At 43.7% G+C, this 18753-nt stretch overlaps 1 protein-coding gene across 8 annotated transcripts in view; it reads right to left on the reverse strand.

Moving 5' to 3' along the window:
• TENM2 (teneurin transmembrane protein 2) overlaps positions 1–18753 on the reverse strand; it is an 867288-nt gene that overhangs the window by 245539 nt on the left and 602996 nt on the right. The window lies entirely within an intron of this gene.

The raw sequence follows: 18753 nt of genomic DNA on the forward strand, positions 1-18753 counted from the left end.
AGAGTGCATGCTTGGTATTCTATCAATTTCTAGGAGATGAATAAAACATGACCAATGTAGATCTTGAAAAGTTCATTTTATACTGTCTTTAGGAACCGATAAATTGAATGCCTTCTGTCAGCTCTCAGACGCAGCACTTCTCTTTATTTATCTTGTAGTGTCTTCTTCAAGGATGCCCTAGCACTAGATTTTCAAGATTTGGGTAAATAAAGACCATGTTCTCATGATACCTGCACATAGCTATTTCAAATCCTTTGAGAAATCTTTATCTTTCTATCTTGAGACTTTTCAAATGATTCCTAAGAGACTCCTCACTTTCTTGACCTTGTAAGGGGGAATTCTCCACAACTTTTCTGTCCTTTAAAAAACAATTGACTTGCCGAGACCAGTTTTGCTCAATGGATAGAGCGTCAGCTTGGGGACTGAAGGGTCCTGGGTTCGATTCCGGTCATGGGCATGTACTTTGGTTGCAGGCATATCCCCAGTAGGGGGTGTGCAAGAGGCAGCTGATTGGTGACTCTCTCTCATAGATGTTTCTAACTCTATCTCTCTCCCTTCCTCTCTGTACAAAATCAATAAAATATATTTAAAAAAAAATTGACTTTATTGGGGTGATATTGGTTAATAAAACCATACAGGTTTCAAGTGTACAGCTCAACAAAACATCGTCTGCACATTACACCCTGAGCTCATTTTGTTTGTTAAATCACTTTGTTCATTAGATTCCACATATAAGTGAGATCCTATGGTATTTGTCTTTCTGAGTGGCTTATTTCACTTAGCATAATATTCTTCAAGTCCATTCATGTTGTCACAAAGGGTAAGATTTCCTTGTTTTTTTACATCTGAGTAGTATTTCATTGTATAAATGTACCACAGCTTTTTTATTTTTATTTTTAAGTGCACTTATTTGCTGATGGGCATTTGGGCATTTCCAGATCTTAGCTAATGTAGGTAATGCTGTAATGAACATAGGGGTGCATATATTCTTTCAAATTAGTGTTTCAGGTTTCTTCACATATATTCCCAGAAGTAGAATCGCTGTCATTCTTGAGGTAGATTAGCTATAACCACATTGATTATTTCCACTGAGCACACACAATGACTTTGGAAAAGAGTCGGATAATTTTGATTAATTTCTAAGATGCTATGTCTTTGCGGTCCTCCCTTCCCCTCTTTACAGAGCAGCCCCACAGACTGTGTATGTTCAAAAGTTAGGTGACACTAATTTGGGGCCACTTCCTGGTTGATAACCAGGAGCTCAGAGATAATCGTCAGGTAGGTCTGGAAGAATTTTGGGTAAATGTACTCGCTCCTTATCAGTTCCTTGTTTGTCCACCTTCAGAGCAGTTTATCTTCACGGGCCAGTACCTTTGCAAACACGAGGATTTCATGGTGCATTTTCTCTTCCAAGTCACTTATAAAAAAATATGAGAATGGTTTCCAGCTCTGAAAAGCCCTGTTTACCCTCCTCCAACCAGGAGAGAATCCATTTATCTTTCTCTTTCTCCCCCCACCTCCGTAACAAAGGAGCCCTGCCTGACACACCTTTCTTTATTTCCTTTCCTTTATCTTTGGTGCTTCAGCTACTTCAGGACTGTCCACAGAGCTGGTTACCATGTTGTAGCATGGGGATCATGGACAGTTTTTTAGATGTTAATCTAAGTATGTATGTTAATACATACTTGCATCCATGTATTACTATCGATCATATGACATACACTGGTATTTTTATTTTATTTTATTTTATTTTTTGTATAGTGGCTTCAAAGTTAATCATTTCAAAGGATGTTCTGGGAATAGACTCCTCCTCCATCCCCCCCAGCATCTTTCCTGGGAAAGGCTGCCAGAAGAGGTAAATTCTCAAGCCCTTGAGTCCTTTCGTTCTGAGGGGTACAGGCTGACTGTCTAGCTGATTTCTTTTAATTAATCAGTTAAAATTATTTTATTTAGGTGAGATTCACATAACATAAAATTAACTATTTTCAAGTGTACAATTTTGTGGCATCTCATGTAGTCATGATGTTGTACAAATATTGCTTCTATTTTGCCCCCAAACATTTCTATCAGCCCCAAAGTAAACACTGCCTCCACGACTCAGTGACTCTCATTTCCCCTTGTGCTACCCCAGCTCCTGGTTGCCACGAACTTGATTTCTGTCTCTATGGGTTTCTCTAGCCTGAGTAGTTCATGTAGATGGAGTCATAGAACATATGACCTATTGTGCTTGGGTTCTTTCACTTAACATCATGTTTCCAAGTTCATCTCTGTTGTGGTTTTGTCAGTTCTTCCCTCCTTTTTGCAGCTGAATACTATTCCATTGTAACCAACACCACACTGCTCATCCATTCATCCACGGATGGGCATTTGGGAGGTTTCTACCCTTTGGCTATTGTGCATAATGCCACTCTGGGAATCTGTGTACAAGTGTTTGTCTAAGCACCTATTTTTATTTGTTTGGGGATATACTAAGGAGAGGAATTCCTCAGTTATATGGTCATTCTAATGTTAAACTTTTTGAGGAACTTTTAGCTGTTTTCTCTATGTAGAAAATGATGATCAACATTGAATTCAGCATGGCCGTCAAATTCTGATTGGCCCTAAACATTTCCTCAGTCTCTTTGTATCCTACCTAGGTCATGAGCTTGTTTTTGAAAACTGCTAATGAATTAAGGGAACAGGGACCCTCACCAAGGAGCCGGGGAGCAGCAGTCACAGAAAAAGCAATAACACTTCAAATCCTACAAAATGTTTGAGCATCAGGCTACCGTTTCAGGAAAGAAGTTTGAGTGAGAGCCTAATGGGTTTATATTCTAGGAAAGCTATCTGTCATGACATTTTTATAAAAAGGTTTATTGTTAGTGCATATCTGAGCACTAACTTGTCAGGCCCAAATATTGGAGCATTTGATAAATGAGTTCGCGTGTGGATGAGTTTCAACAGTTTTGACCGAGAGGAGCAAAATCACAAAGTCCTTTCTCAGTAAGGGTCTGAAGAAATTCTAGGCTTCCTACTTCCGTCGTGAGATCAGAGAGGATCAGAAATATAAGATCTCAAAGCGTGTTCTCTGGCTCACCAGGTGTATTTGTGTATGACTGGTTTACAGTAAAGACAGGGTTTGTTCCACAATATTTGGGAAACACGATAGTAAACAAAATTAAGGAGATTGCTACATATCTTCATAAGCTTTTAGTACCTTAAATAACCTAAATATCATTTTGCTAACTTATATGACCACATTTTATTTATGTATTTATTTATTTGACCACATACATTTTAAGCCACCCACCTCCCCAGTCTTAAAACTGGTGTCCCATGGGGTGTACCTTTGGGAAGTTCTAACTTAGTTCCCTCTATTTCTGAATGAGTACACTAAGGCTCAGAAGGAAACAAACCACCCCTCCCCCGATAATGGTTATTTCTTAGATTTAAGAATGTTTTCCAGAACTAGTCACTGGGTAGAAGGTGGGAGGAAGGAAGGAAGGGAAGAAAGAAGGAAAAGAAAGAAGGCACGTCTGTGTTCTAAAAATTAAAAGGGACAAGTTAAGTATTTTGTGGAATTTCTTCAAGATTTACACGGAAAAACAAAAACAAAACCTAGCTTATTTGGGTTGGAGCATAACTAACAATAATTCTCAACTCACCAAAGCAATCCTAGATATAGGGACTGGCAGAGGAGAAAGAGAAAACAAAACAAAACAAAAAACAAAAAAGAAAACTTGCTATTTTTTTTTTTTTCCTATGAGATTTGATTCTTCCAAATCAACAGTGTGTAGAGATTTCTAGCATTTAAATCTGGGGCTCTGTTCTTTTCTTTTTAAACCTCACATAAAAGATGGTTATCTTCAATACAATTTATTTTCCCAATGGAGTCTGCATCAGACCTTTGAGGCATAACCAAATCTAAGGCAGCCCATCTGTGTATTTACCCGCACTTCTTTATGGGCATAATATCCATAGGTACAATATTTTCTTATTTAGCACTCTGTGAAATGATCTAAGGGCTCTTCAGGGATATTAATTAAGCTTTATAGCAACCCCGATGACATGTCTGCTTGCCTACATATATCTGGTGGACACTTGGAAATTAATGCTTCGCAGAAGTGTGCCATTTAAGTGTGTTTGTAGGCCAGCCACATACCCATGGACGCTGCACAGAGTGGATTCATATGTTTCCCTCATCAAAAAATGCCATTAGAAAAGGCAGCCGTCATTTAGCATCAGCACGTAAATCCTGGCCTGGTTCTTAATACCCTCTCGGCGGACCCTGCAGGAGCATCCCCGTCACAAGTCCCGGGAAGCAGACTCCACACGCCTGGCTCCCTTAAAAGATGCCTGGTTTCTTAAATGCTGGGTTTCCCAGGGCCCCAGGCAAGGCTTTTAAAAAATGCAGGTGTCAAGAAAAGCTGTCATGCACGCTTGCCTTAAGTACCCCACAAGCTTGTCACTGCCGTCTTGCAAGTCGTGACGGAGATGCAGTTGGACAGCTGAGGCGTGGCGAGCTGAACACTGCCTGACAGGGAGGTGGTGCGTTGGACTAAAAGGCAGGTGCCTACCTGCAGGCATTTTCTTTGCATGCGGCAGGATGAAACCAAACCCAGAGGAGAGGGTGCAGGGCAGGTGGGCTGCCTCTGCAGACATCTCAAGACACGTGGACTTGAACTGGAATCACTCTCTGGCTGGCTCTAAGGGTTTGCTTGACAAGAAGTTCAGTGGTTCCATGAACATCAAAGCCAGGTCTGCATTTGTGTCAGGGCAGGGGGATGAGGGAGAGGATGGTGGGTAGAAGGGTCAGGCGCTGGAATCAGGAGGAAGGCCGGGATCAGGCTGGACTTGGCAGTGGGCATTGGGTAAACTACTGGCAGTGTATGGGGTTCGAGCTTGGCTGTCACACCTGGAACCTGGGCAGCCTCTGGGCAAATGACTTCATGTCGTCAAATCTGTTCCCTTGCATGGAAAGTGGTGAAAGGACTGGAACTATTTCATGGGGATGTTGTGTGGCTTCAGTGTGGGAGTCGGCACATCCCTGACACCTCATAGCCCCTCAATAAATGCTGGCTTGGGCTATCACTGAGTCTGTAGACTGCCTACCTTCAGTATACATCTCTTTCCTTTCGCTTTCCCTGCCTCCTCCCCGCCTTCCTTTCTTCACTAAGGGTCCTTCTGTGAACTGCACTGGACTTTCAGCTCTTGTTTCTCTGTTACGTCAGCCAAGATCTCTCCTCCTCTCCCTGAAAATGTGACGGCAAAACACCTCTGCACCAACCCCTCCTCAGGCCCCACATCCCACCCAGAACAAACCATAGGGCCCTGACTGGGCCTAGGAGGCATCCTCACACGGCTAGGAGGCCTCTCAAGCACTGGGTCCCAAGTCCCCAGCTAGCTGACTTAGAATGCTTGCACGCTATTGCTTCTCTGGCCTTTTTTTTTTCTTGCCTCTGCACGAAATGCACCTTGATGGGGTGACTTTCACTTTGTCATCAAAATGGGACTGACCAGGTAGGTATAGGTCTCACTACCTGCCCCGCCCCTACCTGCTTCCCCCTCCCCCGCCCGCTCCATCACCTGTTCCAATACATGCAGTCCTCTGAGCTTACCTTCATCTTCCGGCATTCTCTATGAATAGAAATGATCTGCTCAGCCATCTCTCCCCACTAGACTGTAATTCCCAGAGGTCATACCTTTTCCCCCCTTCACCCTCAGCCTCTAACAGGACCTCTTTAAATACTGGTGGAATTAAGCTTAAGTCCTATGAAAGCAGCCAGTAATGGGATTACCAACTGGAGGTGGGAAGTACAAAAATCCTTATTTAGCATAAAATCGGAGTTTCAGACAAAGCAACTATCTAAGCGTGGCCTGAGGGCCTCTTCTCTATGGAGCCCTCCCATTCTTATTTCACAAAAGAGGTGTCTTCTTGGGGATTTTCAAGCCCTTGATCATCATGCTCTCCTGTAATAGTTAGAACAATAACATTGCTGTTTGAGTCATTGCTCTAGGTCTCTTAGACTTTCCTGTAATATCCCTGTTAGGTAGATAGCCGCAAGGGAGCAAGGGAGTCGGGGAGAAGAGGCACATTCAAAGGAAGTTATAAATGAGAAAACAAAAGGCAGGCCACACTGCAGGAAGAATTTGGGAACTAAGGGAAGGCCCTGAAGCAGGAGCCGGGGGAAAGGAACAGGCAGACTCCCCCACACCAGACCTCTTTCTTATCCTACCCCTGGCACACAAGAAGGGGATGGGGGAGGGGGGTGGAAGGGCAAGTTTCCAGAATGCTCCAGCATTACTTAGTACATTCATCCTTGAAAAAGAAAATCCTTTCAGCTCTATGTTTAACATCCAACACCGTAGACTTCGGGACTCTTTTTAAAAAACCCATTAAAGACATTCAGGCCATTAAAGGAGGAGGAATAAAGAGAGATTGGAACATTTGAATTGAGATGGGTGTAATTTGGCACAATCTATCAAAATTCAAAACACACATTCTCCATACCCTTTGATCTAGCAATTTCACTTCCAGGAATTTAACTTTTAAATACAATCATGTAAGTATGCAAAGAAAGGTACCTAGCAAGCCTCTTTCCTTACAGCTTTGTTTTGTAATAGCAAAAATCTGAAAGCAATCTAAGCGTCCATCAAGAAGAGATTGGCTAAATAAATGATGGCATTATGGAATATTACACAGACTTTAGAAAAGAATGGGGTAGGTCCATGTGGAATTACCAAAAATGATTCCCACAATAGCTCATGAACTTAAGACAGGAAGTTACAAATGGTCTGTATTATATTATTCCACTTATATTAAACTTAGAAAACATGCTCAGACATTCATAAGCACTTCTGGACGCCTAAATAATAAACCTTCAAGTAAGATTTTTTTCCCTAGAAATAGGACTGAAGGGACATGGACTACTACTGTGTACTTTTTATCTTGTTAATTGCTAATTTTTAAATCAAGAGAATGTATATATTTGTAATAAAATAACTGGGGGAAAAACTAATAACACCCCAAAACAAAATCTGTTACAGTTCTTTGTCTTCAATTCTGGACCATTCTTCTGCAGGAGGAAATGGAGATAAAGATTGTGTGCTGGATACATAGTTCCAGAGCCATGCAGGAAAAGAGACTAGGATAGCTTCACCCCGAGGCCTACTGCCGCCCGCCTGCCCAATCCGAGAATTCAGAAGGGCCTTCATGAGTCAAGGGGTTTAAAGAATTCCTCAGTCTCCATCATGTTGACCTTGATTTCTTCTCACGATCTACCTTCTGATGTAGTGGTCAGCACCCAGGACAACTTCCCAACAGATATCAGGTATGGTTTCTGTATCCTTATTGCCAGAGACTTTACCTCTCCCTGCCTCTCCCTCCCTCCTCCATCCTGTCTCCTTCTTTCCCCCCATCCTCTCTACTCTCTCCTGCATCTCTCCCTCCATCCCTTCCTCTCCCTTTATGAAATAGCCCCTCTGCTTAGCTCTGTAGAGGTTTCTACACCTCTCCCTTTCCCCCAAACGGAATGGTGTTGTGCATTTGAAGACACACGTAGCAGGCAGGACACAAGGAAGTCCCCACCCTCACACAACTTTGGTCATTCCAAACAAGGCCCTCAATGGCGAAAGCTCAGAAAACAAAGCAAACCCCGACACCCACTGACTAGGCCCTCCTTGCCTTGTTCTCACACCCATGCCAACATCACACACACTATCAGACGGAAATTCTAGGCGGGTTTCAATGGGTGATTCCTTTTCCCCTACTTCACCGAGCCTTTCTACTTCTGAATATCCAATTGATTCACAGGAATGGAAATGCATTAGGCATGTTGATCGACATTAGGATATTAACTTGTCTATTTAGGTGCACACTGAGGCTGATGCCATCTGCATTATGGTCCAATACAGAGCAGACTGGCCCCTGCAAACCATCCTACCTAACATTTTCAACACAAAGAAGATAAAACAAGTTGCTGAGAACAGGAGCTTAGAGCATCGAGCCAAATGTTTCCCATTCATGGTTTTAGTAAAAAAAAAAAAAAAAAAAAGGAAAGAAAAGAAAAGAAAAAGCAAAACCGAAAGTTCTCCAGAGCACTTCAGGTTCATGAAGGTAAAACTGCTTCTCCAGCCATTTTCGGGCGATGGGAGAGGCATGGAGCTTGCTTTGGGTTAACTTTCTCATCACGAGCCCTCGTAAAGAGCACTGGTTAGGAAGACAATAAATGAGCACGCTTTAATTAGAAAATGTGGAACCCAGGCACTTTTGCAGGAAGGAAGATGACCCTTCAAAGGGACATCGGGAGACTAATAAAAGTTAAAATGCATTCAGGGGCCTCAGTGAATGCAAAGGTACAGGGGCGGGACGTTTGGGATGTGAACCAGAGAGGGTGATGTCTCAGAGGGTGGTGGGAGTCAGTCACTGGAAGTGATTCTTTCTGCTTTGTAATGGGACCAGCTGTAAAGCCTGCTCTGTGTCCAGGCAAGTGAGATAACCCAGTGCCCCCAAACCCCTCTGCCCCTCCCCCTCAGACTGAGTGTGCCCAGAGGACACAATCACTATCATCAGGCAAGAGGAGAAGGCAGCCGAGCTGGGACAAAACTAGCATTGAACTTGACACTTTTTCTTTTTTTTTTTCTTTTAAATGGTCAGCTAATATTATGGTGTTTGGTTATAGCCTCACCCTTCTCTCACACCTCCCCTTCCACCAGGCTCTATGTGGGAACATGCTTCAGATCTAGCCAGTCAGCATGGTTTGTGCCTTAGGTCTCAGGGTCAGGTCTGTCCTGGGCATAGGACTCTAGTTGGGCTCCAGAAAATTCGGTCAAGGAAGGGCTGCTGAAATGTCAGGAAAAGAAAGCCTTTTTCTGTTAGGGTCCTACGCTAAGAGAATATAGCCAGTAGATCCCACAAAGATCTCACACAAGGAGGCCTGCTGAACCTGGCTGGTGTGGCTTAGTGGTTGAGCGTTGACCTATGATCCCGGAGGTCAGGGTTCAATTCCCTATCAGGGCATATGCCAGAGTTTCAGGCTGGATCCCCAGTAGGGGGTGTGCAGGAAACAGCCAATCAATGATTCTCTCTCCTCATTGATGTTTCTTTCTCCCTCTCCCTTCCTTTCTGAAATCAATAAAGAATCATCTATTAAAAAATCAATAAGGAATACATACATTTAAAAAAAAGACTAATGATAGGAGACAGAGAAAAGCAAGGCTGAGAGAAAACACCGAATGCCCTAGTTTTCAGCCTTGAATCTAATTCTGCCAGCGTCTTAATTCTGTCCCAACCCTCCGTCTTCCCCAGTTTCATCTTCCCGACAGGCCCGGAGGGGAGGAGGGTGTCTATCCCACAGAGCTGCAGCCGGGTAACACGGTGCCAAGTGTCTAATACAATACTTGGCACCACGCAGGCCCCGAGGAGAGGATGACGTCTGAAAACAGACCAGAAAGTGTTCCGTGGATTCCAGGAAGCGGAAAGGTTGTTACGTGGCCGTAAGTTCTCACGTGGATTCTGGGGCTCAGGAGGCTTCGGTAGGTGGGGGCAGGACACCAACTAAGAGAGCAGCTACATGACACCCACAAAGCCCGATGTGCACAGCCTGCCCCGTGACCAGAGGGTTCCCCCAGCCCTCCATTTAGTCTCTCACTTTAAGGAATCATCCAAGGTGGGGTTGGGGTGAGGAACATTATTCCCCCAGAGTCCCTCCCAGTGCCTTCTCATACCATGCTCCCAAGGCCAGTAAGAGGATAAGAGATTAAAATGTCACTAAGATTAAGCTTTCCATTTCAAATTCTTATCTAAGCACACCAAGGCGAGGAGAGCAACATTTCCTGCCTTCTCTCAGGGCAGGTGTTTAAATCTGTTTGTTCAAAAAAAAATTAAAAAAAAATTTTTTAAAGAAGCTTTTTCATCAACATACTGCGTGGTATGCAACATCTTCACAGACTGATTGTTAAAAAACGAACCTGCTAGGCTCATCCCCCCATTGAAGCTGTTAACACACTTACATGCAATTGCAAGACAAGCTAACAAAACAGAAGCATTGCTCGCTCTCCTTGGAAGTGTAAGGCAGGAACAGCCGAAACACGATGACAGGATGTGGGGGCATTAGCTGACTCCCCAAACACTAGTCTTAGCAAGAAGGGGTCCTGTAAGGATTTAAAAACACACCATTTTGGGAGTAATCCTTTGTGGTTAGCAAAGCTGTGACCTCTAAAGGTGGCTATTGGCAAACAAGGCTCACGGAATAGCCCCAAATGGGCGGTGGTGGGTTTGGGAGAGAAAAAAGCTCTCTGACAAAGAGTTTCTTGAACACTCCCCTGTCACCCAGGAGATGAAGCCCCAGAGGCGGGGACCTGCCCAGTGCCTCCTGACAGATCGGTTCTGGGGACACAAGAACCCAACTCACAAAAGGCAGGCGAGACTGAGACTAATAAATCAAAGGGAACTTCAGAGGAGCCGCAGAGCCGGCGCTCCCCGCCTGGGAGAACCAGAGGCCTTATCTGGCTTCCGTGGAAAGAAAAGGATCATTGGGAGCCAGAATTAGAAAGGACTTTCATCAAGTCTCTCCCTGTCTGAGCCAGATACAAAGTCCTCCGGGAGGCTCCAGGAAATGCCCCGAGGGAGTGACAGTCCACATTAGCTGGATGGGTGAAAGAGCTCAGACAGAGACGGAAATACTCTGCTTTTTTCAACACCAGCTTTAACCCCAGCGCTTTCCACATTTACTCTGAGGCAGTCTTGCATTTGCAAGGCATGACCACTAGGTGACCTCCTTCCTTAATCCGGTCCCCTGGTCCAGGCTGCGGAGGGAGGGATGGCTTTTGTATAGAAGTGCTTTCTACCCAGAGGCTTAGCTGTGCTAACGTGCCCTGTAAGAAGTTCAAGTCCCCAAAGCTTTAATACACTTCACAGGGCTTTAATTTTACAGCAGGGGCCAAACGCAAAAAGGACAGCCTCTCCTTGGACACTTCCACCTTCAAGGATGCCTCCGAGATTGCAGACCTTGCCCAAGACAGGCTGGAGTGGTCTTGAATAAGCGGCAACGCTTGTTTCTTTCTTCATGCACCTTGTAATTTGCACACGTGCCACGACCCTGGGTTTCTTTCATATTAATGGCTGGAGTGGGTTTAAGGGAACAAGCCATAAATTGCAGACGAAACTAGGTTCTATTTTCTTGCCAATTGTCAGAAAGTAATGTGTGGTAGAGGGTGTCTCCACCCCCCCCTACACACACACCTAACTGGCTTTTTCTCTACCACCTCATCTCTTGCTCTATCCAACAACCAACCCCTTGTCTCTAACGGCCAAGGGCAGGGGGAGGGAAGACACAGCCTGGTTTCCCATCGGAGAGCTTGCCTATTGAGCAGCTCAGTTATTGAGATTAATAAGCTGTCAAGTTTCCAAGGAAGACTAAGAAAACTACAAAATTAAAGTGCACCGTGACGTGAAAGGCTGCTGCTGGCCAGGCGGGATCACGGTGTCACAGAAGCAAGGTGCAGCGATCAAATAAGGCTGAGCTTGAGAGGCTCACCTGAGGGTCTCATCAATTTCCAGCTGCCTCTGATGAGAATGGAGAGGGGCATCGTGTTGTGCACTATGGAGAAATCCAACTGCCTATTGATTCCCAAAGTGCTGGGATGCTTTGGGTTCACTCAGAATGAATTCTAGTTTCCAAAGCTCATTCGGACACGTGAAATGTGTAAACAGGTGACCTTGGTTTAATGTTCTCAAGATCAAGCCTGTCAGTGATTCTGCCAGGAAGTTAGTCCTTAGGTAGGAAAAGAAATCAGTCTTGGGGTTCAGCATGGTGATGATGTTTCAACAACCTTGCTGCTTCTCCAGGAAACCTTACTTACTATAAAGGTCTTGCGTCTCAGTTCCCAAACGTGCGCTAGGGCTGTGGTCAGCAAACTCATTGGTCAACAGAGCCAAATATCAACAATACAACGATTGGAATTTCTTTTGAGAGCCACGTTTTTTAAACATAAACTTCTTCTAATGCCACTTCTTCAAAATAGACGTGGAAGAGCCACACTCAAGGGGCCAAAGAGCCATATGTGGCTCGAGAGCCGCAGTTTGCCAACCATGGCACTAAGGTATCCACATTGGGGTAACCTTACTTCATCTTGAAGACAAAAAGCGTGTTTTCTAGAATCCTGATACCAAAATGAGATTCCTTGGGTGCCATCCATCAAGCTCAAAGTGCTATTTTTTTTTTTTTTTAGTTACAATTCACATCCAATATTGTTTTGTACAGTTTCAGGTGTACACTTTGTAAAGCACAGGATCGTCAATTCTTTCGGGCACTTTCCACAACTTTCCGCTAATAGGAACAACGATGACATTTAAAATACGACCAAACGGTCAACCATTGCGTCCGTGGCTACGTGGCCTCCTCCCGCCTGTCTGTCAAAGCCCGGCTGGAAGGTAGAAATTCTATAAATCACGGAGCTTTAGAGGTAGCAGTGCTTCTTTTTTCTAGACTGTCCGTTTGCTCTCACATTCTATAACCCGCAGAGTGGTGAAGCTCTGCGCATTAGCTCTCATGGGGCCTATGCCGCCACCGCTACAAAGCAGGAGGCCTCCTGTTTACCATTCCAGGTTGCCACCAGGCCCCCAGGGATGCAGAGAGGGTTCCTTACACCCCAACTGGCCTGTGGTTTTGTCAATAACCAAGTCTATGTCCAGCAACAGGCTGGAGTCCATCGCATAGGGAGTTTCGTGCCCTATGCCACCAGGCATTCACCTCACCATTTCCACAGCTTGGGCAAGTTAATTTGTTTGCTATCAGAATAAGCACAGTTTTGCTTTGTATTTCTAGCCTGAAAGGTACTAGCATGGGTAGCTCAGTTGGTTAGAGTGTTGTCTAGGTACGCCAAGGTTGTGGGTTTGAGCCCCAGTCAGGGCACATATAAGAATCAATCATTGAATGTATGAATGCGTGGAACAACAAATCGATGTCTCTTTCTCTCTCTTAAATTAAAAAAAAAAATATATATATAAAAGAACATGGCTTTGGAATCAGGCAAGCCCAGGTTTAAATCCCAGTTCTGCTACTTGCTTATTTGGACATGTGTAGGTCACTGAACCTTCCTGAGCCTCAGTTTGTATTATTATTTTTTTAAATAGGAATAGTAACATACACCTAGCATAGGGTAAGAGGGATTAAATGGGGGCATATATGTAAAACTAAGTGTCAAATAAAAAGTTTTTGACAAGAAGGGTTGTGAAATCAACAAACGACAAGTATTGGCTGGGATGTGAGGAAAAGGGAACCCTGTACACTGCTGGTGGGAATACAGACTGCTGCAGTCTCTGTGGAGAACAGTATGGAGTTTCCTCAAAAAATTAAAAGTGGAACTTTCATTTGACCCAGTGATCCCACTTCTGGGAATATATCCCAAGGAACCAGAAATACCAAATCAGAAAGAATATATGCACCACTATGTTCATTGCCAGCACAACTTACAATAGCTAATATTTGGAAATAACCCAAATGCCCATCAGCAAATGAGTGGATAAAAAGTTGAGGTACATTTACAAAACGAAATACTATGCAGCAGTGAAAAAGAAAGAACTCTTACCATTTACAACAGCAGGGATTGACCTGGAGAGCATTATGCTAAGTGAAATAAGCCCCAGCAGATTGCTTCCCCCAATGCTGCACCTAGAAAGTTCTGATGTTCTGTAAGTATAACCATCACCTACTCATTCATGGGGGTCTGTTTAAATGCCAGTTTCTCATGGGTCTCACCTCTCTGTCCCTCACAGGGTACTCGCTGCATGTCAGTGTGGGGCACCTGTCTGTCCCTCACTCACTCTCTGTCTATATTCATCCTCAAATCTCTGTCGGGGAAAGGCTTTGCTTTCTTCTTCATTGTTGAGCCCTCAGTGCCCGGCACATAGTAAGTTCTCATAGGTGTTTCTTGAATGGATCATGGATGAACTTTATTATTATTATTATTATTATTATTATTATTATTTTGGATAAAGGACTTGAATTTTATTTTATTATTATTGTTTTGCATTTTAATTGCTTTATTAAAGTATTACATATTTGTCCTCATTCCCCCATTACCTTCCCAACCTCCTTCCTCTCCCCCCCCGCAACTCATAAAATATATCATTTTTATTATTTTCAGAGAGGAAGGCAGAGGGAAAGAGAGATAGAAAAGTCAATGATGAGAGAGAATCACTGATCATCTGCCTCCAGCATGCCCCACACAGTGGATCAAGTCCACAATCCGGGCATGTGCTCTGAATGGGAATCAAACCGTGACCTCCTGGTTCCTAGGTTAATGCTCAACCACTGAGCCACGCCAGCTGGCCAGGCTGGGTGACCATTTTCAAAAGCAACTTGCATACTGGGTTGTAAACTTGAGGATCCTGATGATGAAAATGAGGGCTTTCAGGGCGAAAGGAAACTCAGGGAGGTTTCGTCCTGCTTAGAAATTCTCTTTCCTGACCTGCTGCTGAGACAGGTTCTGAGGGAGAGCTTGCTTCAGCCAAATGCAGAGGAGAAGAAAAGGAAGACTGTTTTTTAGATGAGAGGTGCTGACTTCAAAAACCCCCCAGGCAGGCGGGTCATGCAAATTGCTGCCCTCACCCCTCACAGGAGAGAAAAGGGAGAGAGCTGACATCCACCAAGGACGCATGTGGACTGTGTTCTAACACCGTGGGTCAGCCGAGAGGAAGAGGATGGGTAGAGTCATTTTGTTGCATAACACGTTGCAAAAGACAGAACAGACTTCTTGCAATTAGTTCCTCTGGCCTGTGTGTTTTCTTTTGGATTTTATTGTGGTTAAATAGATGGATTGACTACTGGTAACAGACATTTATCCGCATTACTTATATGATTCACAGCGATACAGAGCTTTTCCTTATATGCTTTGTCTTGTGTAAAATTCCTCATTTGTACAGTCCCATTTATCTGGCCATGCCTCCTCAATCAGCACCTCTAAATCTACTTGTCATGGAAAAAGACGGGAGAAGCACAGCCCAGAGATCTAACATGCCTCATTAGACGGACAGAACATCAAAAACAGCGCAGAGCGGCAAGGGCTTGTTCCTCCCGGCTCTGAAAACACACTGGACTTGGCTTGGAGTCTCCAGGGGTGGCAGGGCATCTGTCATCAAGTGCAAGGTTATGAAATCCTTCCATCACGCCAAAAGTCTGTGCGCAGGAGAGTGGGGTTGGGGAAGCTGTGTGTAAAGTTCTACTGCGTTTTCAATATTGATGACTACATCGTGACCAGACTATGTCTTGCCTTCAGTGGGTTTCTCTCCTGGATTTGGCACTCAGTCCTTATTTGAATGGGAATCCTAGTACGACAGAGTGTCCCTAAAACAGGAGCTCCCATGCCTACACTTCCTTTTGTAAGAAAATGTCTAGTAAACTCACAATGCTCCAGCATTTGAAAAAGTATTGTAGATCTGTCCACTTCTACAGTTACCAAGTCTATATGAGCAGCCTGTAAGGAATGGGAACAAATCATCCTACCTAATAAAGGATAAACATGCAAATTGACTGCACCTTCGCTATGGCTTCAGGCCATGCCCGCCAGCCAATCAGGGTGAGTATGCAAATTATCCCAACCAAGATGGCGGTTAATTTGCATATTTAGACTAGAGCAAAGACTGAAGACAGCGTAGATAGAAAGAAGACAAGTGCTGCAGAAGAGAGTGAAGCTGCAAAGAAGCAAGCAAGTGGGGCGGGAGAGGAGGAAGGGAAGCAGGCAGAGCAGGGAGAAGGAAGGGAAGCAGGCAGGGCAGCAACTGCAACAGGAAGCCCTATTGCGGGAATATTCCTGCAACGGGCCTCTAGTATGCTACAATCTTGAGGGTTTTTTTTTTTTCTTCTACTTATTCATGAGGTAAACTCTTATTCATCCTTCAAAACCCAGCTCAAACAGCCCCTCCGCTGTGAAACATTTCCTGATTATCCCAAGAGAGTTCCTCACTTCTCACACTCCCATTACTGTATACACCACACTCCCCTTTTGTTCATGTGCCTTTCTCCTCCTGTAGCTTCTGTAACCCTGAAGGACAGGATACACCTTTTGATCATTATCTCCCCGGTACCTAACATAGCCCTGTATACACGAGGGTCTCAGTAAATATTTGCTATTAAGAGACTGAATGAATCCTACTCAAAAGAGAAACAAATCTCAACAATCCCATGAATTACTGCCAACTTTTAAAACATGAGATCAGTTGCCCATCCATGTTATATGTAATCAGTTCCATGAATGGAGTTTTAATTATCTGCTTACTTCTGTGCCCTGTGTTTGATTTCTGGGCATAATTCCATCGCAAGGGCCTTGTGTTCTGTAATCCTGGGACCTTGAATGTCCTGCCCAAAGAACAGACGTGGTTTTCTCCTTCCGCTAGGCTTCCCGATCTCAGCCATCCTATCTACTCCCCAAGCTCTTCTTCAACTTGCCTCATCCAAAAGCATCAGTAAGAAGCCCACATCTAGCAGAACTTAGAACAGCAAGGTGACAGGCATGGCTTTGCTGGTCCTTTTCATTAGATCTTCGTTAAGAGAACACAAGTACTACGGCTCAAAATAAGTCACTGGGGAAACCAATGAGACATGGGAGATAGTGTGTAGCATACCCAGTCTTATTGCCAAGGGGGAAATCTTTGTGAGGAGCAACTGCTTGGATGGAGCCTGCCCCAGACATGTAACAAGGAGGGCGATCAGGGAAGGTGTGTGGTTATTCAGCTGTCAGACATGTGTGGAACCACCAGAGGTCTATCCAAGATGGCTCCTAATTTACCATCTCCCTGAAGCCCAAGACCTCCCACCGGTAACTTTGCCGCTGCAACACCTAGACTCCGCATATTTAAAAGGGTGATAATGATGGTTCCTTTGGACCCCACTGGATGGCTGTCAGGTTTCATGGACAGGCATGCAGAATACTTGGGTCCAGCCCATGTAAAGTGCACAACAAACACAGGTTACTCATAGGGATAGTGTACTCTTCCTTTTCTCTACTTTCTGTGTCTCTACAGCTATTACATTTCTCCTTGCCTTTCTCTGAGTCCATTGCCTTCTTCATCTGATCTAGTGGTCGGCAAACTGCGGCTCGCGAGCCACATGCGGCTCTTTGTCCCCTTGAGTGTGGCTCTTCCACAAAATACCAGGCCTGGGCGAGTTTATTTTGAAGAAGTGGCATTAGAAGAAGTTTAAGTTTAAAAAAGTTTGCTCTCAAAAGAAATTTCAATCATTGTACTGTTGATATTTGGCTCTGTTGACTAATGAGTTTGCTGACCACTGATCTAGTCCACTCTATGTAGCCTTTATGTCCAGCAACTATTTTTTCTAATAACAGTCTGTTAATGTAAACATAGACTGACTAGTGCCTTACAGAATCTATGGCAGTTCCTAAACACAAGGACAAAAAGATGGCAAGTCTGATCTGGCCTGAAGACCATTGGCTGTGCAGATACCCTGTGTGCAGCCTGCTGGACTGGACAGCGTCAGCCTGGAAACTGGCCAGCAAAGCTGTTTATTAGAGGGTTACTAAATCAGTGCTGATGTTTAAGTCTACTGCTTACATGTAATATATGCATGGTTCTACTGACTTTACATATTTTAAGCCTTAGAGATGAAGATCGTAGGCATGATTAAGAATAACCTATAATTGTCAGAAAATAAAATATAATAGCTTGGAGTGATGACAGTGATGATGCTGTACAACATATTAAGGCTTGCGAGCTTATTAAAATGAAAAATATTATAGATGAGAAACAATATACTACTCAGCCATAAAAAAAGAATAAAATCTTGTCATTTGTGACAATAGGGATGGATGTTGAGGGCATTATGCTAAGTGCAATAGGTCGACAGGGAAAGAGAAATACTTTATAACCTCACTTATATGTGAAATCTTATAAAACCAAACCAAACTCATAAATACAGAGGACAGATTGGTGGTTGCCAGTGGGGGAGGGTGGGAGAAATGGGTGAAGGAGGCAGAAAGGTGCCAACTTCCTGTGTTGCAGATCTGAAAGTTGCTAACAAAGTAGAACTTAAAATTTCTCATCCTAAGAACATTTTTTCATAACTTTGTTATGGTGACCAATATTAACTAGACTTGATGTGGTGATCATTTCACAAGAAATATGAGTATCAAATCATGATGTTGTATGCCTGAAACTAATATGATTTTATATGTCAATTATATGTCTCAATTACAAAAAGGACCTTTCCTATTAAAGGCAACGGTGCTGATGCGAAACAAAACAAAGAAACAACATGAAAATCTATAGCTTGTACAGTTGTTTTCAGGTCAGCACAGAAAAGTCAATGACTGTTACTAAAATAATTACAGTTTATGTCTGTCTTTCCTTAAACCTATTACTTAAACATGCTTTAAGTAACTTACCAGAAAAGAATTATTATACTTTCATCTGGCATTTAGAAATCTACAGTTATATGCCCAGTAAGTTAATATTTTTCTAAACGTGGCTAATCTGTATCCTCATTAAAGCTAAGAATAAAAAAAAGTCTAAAAACCAGTTAGAGCCTGGCTGGTGTGGCTCAGTGGTTAGTGTCACTAATCAAACAGGAGGTCATGGTTTGATTCCTGATCAGGGCACATGATCCCCAGTAGGGGGCGTACAGAAGGCAGCCAGTCAATGATTCTCTCTCATCATTGATGTTTCTACCTTTCCCTTCCTCTCTGAAATGAATAAAAATATATTTTTAAAAACCCCCACCAAACAAACAAGTGTGAGAACTTTTGAAAAGGTCCAGATGA

The sequence above is a fragment of the Pipistrellus kuhlii genome, unplaced genomic scaffold, assembly GCF_014108245.1.
Source record: "Pipistrellus kuhlii isolate mPipKuh1 unplaced genomic scaffold, mPipKuh1.p scaffold_m20_p_8, whole genome shotgun sequence".
Classification (NCBI taxonomy): domain Eukaryota; kingdom Metazoa; phylum Chordata; class Mammalia; order Chiroptera; family Vespertilionidae; genus Pipistrellus; species Pipistrellus kuhlii.